This window comes from Miscanthus floridulus, chromosome 3, assembly GCF_019320115.1.
Source record: "Miscanthus floridulus cultivar M001 chromosome 3, ASM1932011v1, whole genome shotgun sequence".
NCBI lineage: Eukaryota > Viridiplantae > Streptophyta > Magnoliopsida > Poales > Poaceae > Miscanthus > Miscanthus floridulus.
The window spans coordinates 27613204-27625333 of record NC_089582.1 but is presented as its reverse complement, the minus strand read 5'-3'; the positions used below and the strand labels follow the sequence as shown (position 1 = coordinate 27625333).

The 12130-nt window shown below is 41.7% G+C and overlaps 1 pseudogene; it reads right to left on the bottom strand.

The window, feature by feature from the left end:
- Positions 1-219: 219 nt before the first annotated feature.
- Positions 220-1011, bottom strand: LOC136543383 (GATA transcription factor 2-like; annotated as a pseudogene).
- Positions 1012-12130: the final 11119 nt, after the last annotated feature.

Below are 12130 nucleotides of genomic sequence, written 5' to 3'. Positions count from 1 at the left end.
GTACACCATTGGGGTAGTACGGACGGAACGCGTGCCTAACTAATATGCTTGCTAAATCACAATCATGACCGTTCAATTCGTGTACTCGATACATGACGGGTTTATATTAGGACGAGCATGGTTACTGACAAATTAATGATCACAATTTATACCAACAGAAATATATTCATTGATCTCTCTCATAGAACTTATTAGAAGCAGGGAAGAGGTATAGGTACCAACAATTTAATAATTAATTAACAAAAAGAAAAATGAAAATATCTGGAATTAATACGCAGGGAAAGAAAGGAAGAAACGGCAGAATTTCGCAAAAAGGATCTAAGCTCCGCATGCAATGCAATGCAGGACGCGATCTTCCTCCGTGCCGGTTGCCTTGCCTTGCCGAGCAGCTAATACACGCCGTAGTCACGGAACATGAGCTCCGGCCTCGGCTCGCCGGATCCTGCAGCCGCCGCCGCCGCGGCGTCACGGTGGCCTCCGCGGATGAGGATGAGCTCCTTCTGGCGGCGCAGCTCCACGACCTTGCGGTGCGAGTTGTAGTGCTGCGTGAGCTCGAAGGTGGGGCTGGCCGCCGGCCGGTACTCAGGCATCAACCGCCCGGACTTCAACCGCACGCCGCACGCGTTGCACAGGGTCTTGGGGCCCAGCGGCCCCGACCGCCACTGCGGCGTCTTCTCCGACGCGCAGTGCGTGCACCGACGCACGCCGCCCTCGTCCATGCCCACCTCCCCAGCCGCGGCCCCGCCCGGGCTCTTGTTGCCGCGGTTGCCGCCGTTCGGGCGTGCCGGCTTGTTCGACGACGACGGAAAGTCCGAAGACGACGAGCAGGACGATGATAATGGAGACGACTGCGACGGTGGGCGCGGCACGAGGGAGTGCCACTCCGCGGAAGCCGCGGCCGGACCGCTTGCTACGCGCGCAGCGGCCAGGCGCCGCGGTGACGCAGCTGTCTTGACCGGCCGAGGTGCCTTCTCCATTGCCTGCCATGTTAGCAGCCGCAGCCGGGGGCATTTTGGTACTTCCAAAAGAAACATGACGGGTCAACGCAGGTGAACTGATGGATGGATGCTTTAAATGGATGGCAGTGTTATTTATAGAAGAAAATTTTAACTCGATGCTAAATAAGAAAGTTCGAAATTTTTAGTGCTAAATAAAGAAGACTGATTTGTTCGAGTGCCAAATACATAATTGCCCCATCTTGGAATCTATGGATAGGTTATCTGGGAGATCAATGTGAGGAAGGCATCTTTTAGAAGTGTCGAGTTTGTACATGAGCAAAGGGACTCAAATACTGATACTTATAGGATAGCTTGTAGCTCGATCCATGCCGAGTTCGGGCAACATGTTTGGTTCTTGAATCCACGTGATGGTGTTTGTAATCCTCCTAGCTGAATAAAGAGGGTGGTGTTGCTCAAAGAGAAACTTTATTTTTATATTAGAATCTGAGCTCCAAATTCGACAAAATATATATATATCCGTTTAGTCCGTTGCGATGAGCTCTACAACTCATCTGAATTTCATTGTATGCCAATATTTTTCGTGCTCCTTTTAATGTCATTCATTTGGATTACATTTTATGCCAAACTATTTATGCTCCTTTAATGTCATTTCGTGTGTATTCCGAGCATATCCCCGCGGAATAAGACCCACATAAGCGCTTTTGATGATGTGACAACGTTCTTAAGAAGAGAGAGAAGAAGTGAGTTTTATAGGGATAAAACTCTCGTGGCACGATTACCAAATACCAACTCTCTGAGTCATGAAATTAAATATCTATGAAACCATAGAGTGAAACTTTTCATTTAGAGTGGGTTGTTCATCCGAGTTTTATTTCGTCCTATATAAAATATACTAATAGTTATAATACAAATAAGTATCATTAAATTGATTATGAAATATATTTTCATAATAAACTTAGTTGAAGATATAAATATTAATATTATCCACTATAAACTCGGTCAAAGTTAAACTAGTTTGACTCGGACACATCCCATAATCGCATTCTTTTGTTGACGGAGGGAGTAACGTACATCCAACTTTATTATATACCATGAAAGCTTTACATCATTTAGATAAGTGCAAAGATGGCCCTCACACATGTGAGGACATTATATATTCGCTGTAACAAGAATATCTGAGAGCTTGAATTGATTCGTACGTACGACAAAAGATACCGGTATGGCGACCAAACGCGTCCGGTCGCTACCTGACCACCACGTGTCCAATTCAAACTAATGTAGCCATTGCTACCACATGTCCTATGAGACCGGACGCTGTGCTAGAAACGACCGAACGCTGAGCCACAACGTTCGGTCGATTCTAGAGAGTTCCCAGGGGCGACTGGACACGCTATTAGAAAATGACCGGACGCTGAGCCTCAACGTCTGGTCGAGTCCAGTAAGCACCCAGGCGCTACCAGTGTCCGATCAACTATTTCACTAAACATCGACTTCTCTGATTCACAACAGACGCGTCCGGTGTGGCGACCGGACGCGTCAGGTCGCTCTTCTATGATCCAGTACCGAGCCACATACTGGACATGTCCTGTCGACATACCGGACGCATCCAGTCACTCTGTGACCAGTGCGACTAACTCCTCTTCAACTCCATCTTCTTCACCCTTGCTCAAATGTGCCAACCACCAAGTGTATCACCTTGTGCACATGAGTTAGCATATTTTCACAAACATTTTCAAGGGTGTTAGCACTCCACTAGATACTAAATGCATATGTAATGAGTTAGAGCATCTAGTGGCACTTTGATAACCGCATTTTGATACGAGTTTCACCCCTCTTAATAGTACGACTATCGAACCTAAATATGATCACACTCGCTAAGTGTCTTGATCACCGAAACGAAAAGGCTCCTATAATTTATACCTTTGCCTTGAACCTTTTGTTTTTCTTTCTTCTTTTTCCAAGTCTAAGCACTTGATCATCACCATGGCAACACCATCATCATGTCATGATCTTCATTTGCTTCATCACTTGGAATGTGCTACCTATCTCATGATCACTTTGATATACTAGGTTAGCACTTAGGGTTTCATCAATTCACCAAAACCAAACTAGAGCTTTCAATCTCCCCCTTTTTGGTAATTGATGACAACCCTTACACAAAAATATAAATTGAATTTAAGTTGAATCCATGTTGCTTTCCCAAGCATATCTACCATTGTAAAAGGATGTGGACAAGTTTCATGAACCCCGTATGGTAGCAATTGCTCCACCTACATATGTGCTAAGAGTTTGGATTAAAGCTTGCACATATGCTTAGGTAGGAAATATAGGAGACAATGTCTACCAAATGATGCTAAGGTATAAAAGATGGACCTTTGAAGCGTGATACCAATCGGAGTGCACCAATATACCATCCTTAGCACCATTAGTAACTAGACATACACAAAAACTAGAATACCCCATGAGATCAATATTAGAAGTAAGGGTCTAGTTTTCATAATGTGAGCATGAGTCTAGTTACTTAACCTATGCATGATAGTTTTTTATTTCACCATTCAAACCTACAACTAGCATACACCACACAAGCATGGATATTGAAATTTAAAACTTGTGCCATGCAAGCAAACATATGAAATGCACCATACAAGTTCATGAGCTTGCTCCCCCTACTTGTGTGCTCAAAATTTTTATTGATCCCCTTCCTTTGTCATATCTCTCCCCCTATGTCAAATTCTCCCCCTATCACTTATATCTTTATTTCTTTCCCCCTTTGTTGTCTTTTCACTATCTTAGTATACTATTTATATTTCTCTCCATAGCACTAATATCTTTGTTTTTCTCCCCCTTTGTCATTAATGACCACAAAGGTTCAAAATTTAGATAGGTTGAGATTATCAATGTCAATCAATGGGGTGAGGATCATTTTCCCAAATTTGGTCCGATCTAGAATACTTGCCAAAGGCATTTAACTCGGTTTGATCCAAGGACTAGCTTCTTCACACCTCCAAATAAGGGTTATCTTAATCACTTAGAGCTCATTTTCTAGATCAAACACTAGGTTTACAAGGCCACAAACATGTCATATGCTACCACTAGATCAAAATAAGCATAGAAGCAATAGTGGTACCATACAATCATCAAAATCATTTGATTTTCATGAATGAGCCTATTTAATGTGAGAGATGACTAGATGCACTAAACATGTCCTTAGCAAGGATGTATGCCATGTCAATCAACTTTTACCTTGGATTGCTCGAAGGAGAGGCATGTCACATAAGTGGGGGATGCATCAACACATATTTGAGAAATCCAATATGTTCAACTCATTCCTTAGCTTGCAAAACCTTTTCTCATCCAATGGCTTGGTGAATATATCGGCAAGTTGATCTTCGGTGCCTACAGTTTCAATACAAATGTCCCCTTTTTGTTGGTGATCTCTTATAAAATGGTGGTGGACATCAATGTGCTTTATTCTTGCATGTTGAACCGGATTGTTGGTCAACTTGATTGCACTCTCATTGTCACATAGCAATGGCACTTTCTTGAATTTGATTCCAAAGTCACTCAAAGTGGCCTTCATCCAAAGTATTTGTGCACAACAACTACCGACGGATATGTATTCGGCTTCGGCGGTTGATAATACAACACTATTTTTCTTCTTTGATGACCATGAAATAAGTGATCTTCCCAACAATTGACATGTGCCCGAGGTGCTTTTCCTTTCAACCTTGCATCCCGCATAATCCGAGTCAGAGTAACCAACTAGCTCAAACTTTGCTCCTTTGGGATACCACAAGCCAACATTTTGTGTATTCTTCAAGTACCTCAATATTCACTTTGTAGCTTTCAAATGACTTTCTCTTGGTGAGGCTTGAAATCTTGCACACCTGCATACACTAAACATGACATCTAGCCTTGATGCGGACACATAGAGTAGGCTTCAAATCATAGACCGATACAATTTTTGATCCACCATATTGCCACTTGCATCACTATCCAAGTTGCTATTTGTTCCTATTGGTGTGCTAATGGCTTTACTATCACTCATGCCAAACTTCTTGATCATATCCTTGATATACTTGCCTTGACTCACAAAAGTACCATTCTTCAATTATTTGATTTGAAGACCAAGGAAGTAACTTAACTCTCCAATCATGGATATCTCAAACTCATTAGCCATCATTTTTCTAAACTCTTCATAAAAGTCTTGATTGGTTGATCCAAATATGATGTCATCAACATAGATTTGCAACACAAATAAATCTTTTCTAATCTTCTTGATGAAAAGAGTGGTGTCAACCTTGCCCATCATGAACCCTTGAGAGAGTAGGAAGTCCCTCAATCTCTCATACCATGCTCTAGGTGCTTGCTTTAAGTCATACAATGCCTTCTTCAACTTGTACACATGGTTAGGCTTCTTGTCATCTTCAAAACCAGGAGGTTGCTCAACATATACTTCTTCATTGATGTAACCATTGAGAAATGCACTCTTAACATCTATTTGATAGAGTTTGATGTTGTGGGCATAAGCATAGCCTAGCAAGATTCTAATTGCTTCCATTGTAGCAACCAAGGCATATGTTTCTCCAAAGTCAAGACCTTCAACTTGTGTATATCCTTGTGCTACCAATCTTGCTTTGTTCCTTAATACTATCCCATCTTGATCTTGATTGTTTCTAAAGACCCATTTGGTTGCAATCACATTATGTCCCTTTGGTCTCTCTACTAATTCCCATACTTGATTTCTTGTGAAGTTATTCAATTCTTCATATATAGCATTCACCCAATCAACATCCTTCAATGCTTCATCTATCTTCTTTGGTTCAATGGATGACACAAATGAGAAATGCTCACAAAATGAAGCCAATCTTGATCTTGTTTGTACACCTCTAGAAATATCACCAATGATAGTGTCTAATGGATGATTCCTTGCAATATTGATTGGTTGGAGGATTGGAACTTGATTACTTGCACTTGCTTGATCATTGGGTTGAGATGATGCACTAGTCACTTGATCTTGTTCATTATCATGAGAGCCACTTGTACTAGCTTTATTTGTGTCATCTTGTACATTTGAGTTAGAGAGCACTTGCACTTGATCATCTTCATCATCATTCACTTGCCTAGGCCTCAATTCACCAACATCCATATTCTTCATGGCATTTGAAAGTTGAATGCCTCTAACATCTTCCAAGTTTTCATTTTCTTCTTGTGAACCCTTGGTTTCATCAAATTCAACATCATGAACTTCCTTTAGAGTACCACTATCCAAATTCCAAACTCTATATGCTTTGCTTGTAGTGGAGTAACCAAGTAGGAATCCTTCATCACATTTCTGTCAAACTTGTCCAATCTAGTCCCTTTCTTCAAGATATAGCATTTGCAACCAAAGACCCAAAAATATGCAATATTGGGCTTTCTACTATTCAAGAGCTCATATGGTGTCTTCTTTTTCAATGGGTGACAATAGAGACGGTTGCTACAATAGCAAGCCGTGTTGATAGCTGCGGCCCAAAAAGATTGACTCACATTGTACTCACTAAGCATAGACCTTGCCATATCAGTGAGTGTTTTATTCTTCCTCTCAATAAGGTCATTTGATTGTGGAGTGTACTTAGCCAAGAATTGATGTCTAATTCCAAATTTATCACACAACTCATCAATTCTAGTGTTCTTGAACTCACTACCATTGTCACTTCTAACTCTCTTGATGGTTGTTTCAAACTCATTGTGAATACCTTTGACAAATGATTTGAATGTTGCAAAAACATCACTTTTGTCCACTAGAAAGAATACCCATGTGTATCTAGTGTAATCATCCACTATCACAAAGCCATATTTGTTTCCACCGATGCTAGTGTATTGTGTTGGCCCAAATAAATCTATGTGCAATAACTCAAATGCTTTACTAGTGCTCATCATGCTTTTCTTAGGATGAGTGTTTCCAACTTGTTTTCTGGCTTGACAAGAGCTACAAAGTTTATCCTTCTCAAACACAACATCTTTCAAGCCTCTAACCAAGTCATGCTTAACCAATCTATTCAATTGTTTCATTCCAACATGACCAAGCCTTCTATGCCATAACCAACCCATGCTAGACTTACTGAACAAACATGTAGATAATTTAGCTTCACTAGCATTGAAATCAACCAAGTATTGATTCTCATATCTAAAGCCTTTAAAGATCCAGTTAGAGCCATCTACACTTATAATCTCTAAATCATCTACCCCAAATATGCATTTGAATCCAAGATCACATAATTGAGCCACATATAGCAAATTAAAGTTTAAGCTCTCCACTAGCAATATATTGGATATGCTCATGTCATTGGATATTGCAATCTTACCAAGCCCTTTGACCTTGTCTTTGCCATTATCATCAAATATGATACTATCATAACCATTATTGCCATTGGTGTTGATTGAGTTGAACATACTTGCATCACCGGTCATGTGTTGAGTGCACCCACTATCAAGAACCCAATGCCTTCATCCGGCTTTATAATTTACATACAAAAGAAGATCAATTACTTTTAGGTACCCAAACTTGCTTGGGTCCTTGAAGGCTAGTGACCAAGCTCTTTGGCACCCAAATGGCTTTCTTCTTTGAGCCCATCCATGGTTTACCAATGAACTTAGCCTTTACACCATTTGCACCCTTGGTAAGCATATAGAAAGAATCAAGCTTAATAGAGGACACATTAGCATTTTTGCTCTTGTTCTTGCACTCATGCTCTTTATGACCAACTTGCTTGCAACTAGTGCAAAATGGACCATTGTTCTTCACAAAACTAGTCTTGTGAGGAGCAAATGCCGCCTTGCCTTTCTTTGAGGTATAGCTCAATCCCTCTTTGTAGAGAGAAGTTCTTTGGCTACCCAAACATATAAGAAAGCGGTACTCACCACCATAGGCCTTAGCCAAGGTGTGAGTGAGCTTATTGACCTCCTTCTTGAGGTTCTCATTCTCAACCATTAGTGAGGCATCACAAGTGAGACCATCACTACTAGATGAGGTGGACGTAGAAATGCTACAAGAAGGGTTAGTGGGAGCAATAATGATAGGCATAGATAATGATTCATCAATTAGGTCACAAGTTAACCCTACATTACAAGTCTCAACATACTTCTTCTTATTTTGTTCATTAAGCAAAGAAGAATGAGCTTTTTCAAGCTTCTTGTGAGCCTTGCCAAGCTTGTCATGGGCTTCCTGTAGCCTCTCATGAGTTGCTTTGAGCTCATCAAGGGCTTGCTTAAGGGCTTTTACTTCCTTATTCAAGCTCTTCCATTCCCTTCTCTTAATGTCAAAGTGTTCTTTAGCATCTTCTAGCATGTCAAATAATTCATCTTTAGTGGGTTCATTATCATCACTATCACTATCATTTTCATTATCATGTTCCTCATCACTTCCATCATCATAAGTTTGTACCTTAGTGGCCTTAGCCATGAAGCATGATGGAGTGTCAAAGAGAAAAAGCTTCTCATTGATAGCAATGCTTGCAAGTGCCTTCTTTTTGGTGGTCTTGTCATCATCACTATCATCATCATCACTATCCCAAGTGACCACATATGACCCACCCTTCTTCTTAAAGGTCATCTTGTCCTTCTTCTCTTTTTTTCCTTCTTATCCTTCTTCTTGTTCTTCTTGTCATCATCTTTGTCACTATTGTATGGACATTGAGCAGCAAGATGATCTTTGCTTCCACAATTGAAGCACCTTCTTGACTCTTCCTTGTTCTTGGATGAAGATTTCTTCATTCTAGCATGGTAGCCTTTCTTCATCATGAACTTCCCAAATCTCTTGACAAAGAGAGCCTCTTCTCATCATCATCATCATCATCCCATGAGCCATCATCTTCATTTGATGTATCTTGCTTTGCCTTGCCCTTGGATTATGTGGCCTTGAATGCCACACTCTTCTTCTCATCTTTCTTCTTCTTCTTTTCTTCCTTCTCATCATCATCTCTATATGTATCATCGGTCATTATATCTTCCAACACTTGGTTTGGTGTCATGGTGTCCAAACCACTCCTCACTAGAATAGTGACCAATGTGCCAAATCTTGAAGGCAAGCATCTCAAGAACTTGTGGGAGAAGTCCTTGTCCTTCACCTCTTCTCTAAGTGCTTTGAGATCATCAACAAGCACTTGAAGCCTATGAAACATCTCCGACACACTCTCATCCTTCTTCATCTTGAAGCTTGCAAACTTCTCTTTGAGAATGTATGCCTTTGCACCCTTCATGGCTTGATGCCCTCAAATGATTCCTCCAATTTCTTCCATGCCTCATGAGCTCTCTCAATGTTCTTGATTTGCTCAAATATTCTCTCATCCAAAGCATCATGGATGGCACTAAGAGCAATGTCATTATTTTGGAGTAGCATTTCTTCGGCGGTGGTGGGAGCCTCTTCATCATCAATCTCAATCTTAGTTTCTACCACCTTCCAAACCTTCCTATTTATTAACTTGATATAAGTTGTCATCTTAGCCTTCCAATAGGGATAGCTTGATTCATCAAATTAGGGTGGCTTCTTGGTGTTGTTGATTTGAGCCATTTTTACACCGAAGGTTGTTAAGCCTCAAATCACGGTGACCTTGGCTCCGATACCACTTGAAAGGTCCTAATGGCTAGAGGGCGGGTGAATAGCCTATTAAAAATTTCTACAACACTTAACAAACTAGTTAGACAATTATGAGGCAAAGCAAATGTTGCGCTAGCCTACTAAAAATGCAAGCCACCTACCATAATTCTAGTTTCTATTGTTTCTAACCACACAATGGCTATGGCACTATAATAAGTTAGTGTGCTCTCAAAGGCTAACTAAAGAGCCATACTAACCAAACTAAACAAGCTCTCACAACTAGCTACACTAAAGAGCTTGATAACTAGTTTGCGGTAATGTAAAGAGAGAGAGCAAGATAGCTATACCGCCGTGTCGAGGAATGAACCATTGACAAGAATGAAAACCAATGAAGACCAGTCACCTCGGAGTCAAATGATAACATAATGATTTTTACCGAGGTTCACTTGCTTGCTGGTAAGCTAGTCCTCGTTGTGGCGATTCACTCACATGGAGGTTCACGCGCTAATTGGCATTACACGCCAAACCCTCAATAGGGTGCCGCACAACCAACATAAGATGAGGATCACACAAGCCACGAGCAATTCACTAGAGTACCTTTTGGCTCTCCATCGGGGAAAGGTCAAGAACCCCTCAAAATCACCACAATCGGAGCCGGAGACAATCACCAACCTCCGCTCGACGATCCTCGCTGCTCCAAGCCGTCTAGGTGGCAGCAACCACCAAGAGTAACAAGCGAATCCCGCAGTGAAACACGAACACCATGTGCCTCTAGATGCAAACACTCAAGCAATGCACTTGGATTCTCTCCTAATCTCACAAAAAAGATGAATCAATGATGGAGATGAGTGGGAGAGATTTGGCTAAGCTCACAAGGTTGCTATGTCAATGCAAATGGCCAAGAGAGTGAGCTTGAGCTAGCCAAACGGTATTTATAGACACCCCAAACAATAGAGCCATTGGATCAATTATTGGGCTAACTGTGCATCGACTGGATGCGCAGCTCATGGCGACCGGACGCACCGCTCATGTATACCGAACGTGTCCGATATGGTGACCGGACGTGTCCGGTATGGCGACTGGATGCGTCCGGTCGCTACCTAACCGCCACGTGTCCAATTCAAACGGATGTAGCTGTTGCTACCACATGTCCTATGTGACCGGACGCTAAGCTCGAAACGATCAGACGCTGAGCCGCAGCGTCCGGTCGAGTCCAGAGAGTTCCCAGGGCCGACCGGACACGCTGTTAGAAAATGACCAGACATCGAGCCGCAGCGTCTGGTCGAGTCCAGTAAGCACCTAGGCCCGACCGGACACGTCTGATCACTCTAGACCGAATGCTCCCAGTGTCTGCTCAACTGTTTCACTGAGCATCGACTTCTCAAATTCACACCGGATGCGTCCGGTGTGGCGACCGGACGCGTCCGGTCACTCTTCTGTGATCTAGAACCGAGCCACATACCAGACGCATCCGGTCACTCTATGACCAGTGCGACTAACTCCTCTTCAACTCCATCTTCTTCACCCTTGCTCAAATGTGCCAACCACCAAGTGTATCACCTTGTGCACATGTGTTAGCATATTTTCACAAACATTTTCTAGGGTGTTAGCACTCCGCTAGATCCTAAATGCATATGCAATGAGTTAGAGCATCTAGTGGCACTTTGATAACCGCATTTCGATATGAGTTTCACCCCTCTTAATAGTACGACTATTGAACCTAAATATGATCACACTCGCTAAGTGTCTTGATCACCGAAACAAAAAGGCTCCTACAATTTATACCTTTGCCTTGAGCCTTTTGTTTTTCTTTCTTCTTTTTCCAAGTCCAAGCACTTGACCATCACCATGGCAACACCATCATCATGTCATGATCTTCATTTGCTTCATCACTTGGAACATGCTATGTATCTCATGATCACTTTGATATACTAGGTTAGCACTTAGGGTTTCTTCAATTCACCAAAACCAAACTAGAGCTTTCAGCATTGTAATACCGGCCACCCCTATAATTTCCATTTGTAGGGATGGTTGACTTTACAGCTGCCCCTACAGTCTGTTTCCCACCAAAAAAATTCAAAATTTCAATATCAGATCTGACCAGATCATATATATATATAATTCATATAAACCAAAACAGTATATCCACAAGTCCAACAGACCATTATATATATTTAGATCAACCAACAACATGTTGCATATAATTCATCATTGCATCACATCCACAAGTCCGATCACATCATATACACAAGTTTGATAACATTCAGAAGTCCGATCACATTACATTCACGAGTCCAATCAACGGCCTAAGCCTAGCCTTTTCCACTCATGAAGATATTGGTGATGAGGATGCCTACCTAAGTCGGACATTGGGTCATGGTAAGTGCCTCTGATGTGTATAATCTGGTCCATTATGAAGCTTCAAAGGTCACCGATGAGCTCCAAGAGGTTGTCATCTTTGTGTGGTTCAACTCTCGTTCCTTTCTCTTCTTTCTACTACAAGAAAACAAGTTTAGGTTTAGTATTTCGTAACATATGCATGCATTTTGTACCAAGTTTTTATACTACGGGTGAAGAGGTTCAAATTTACCCT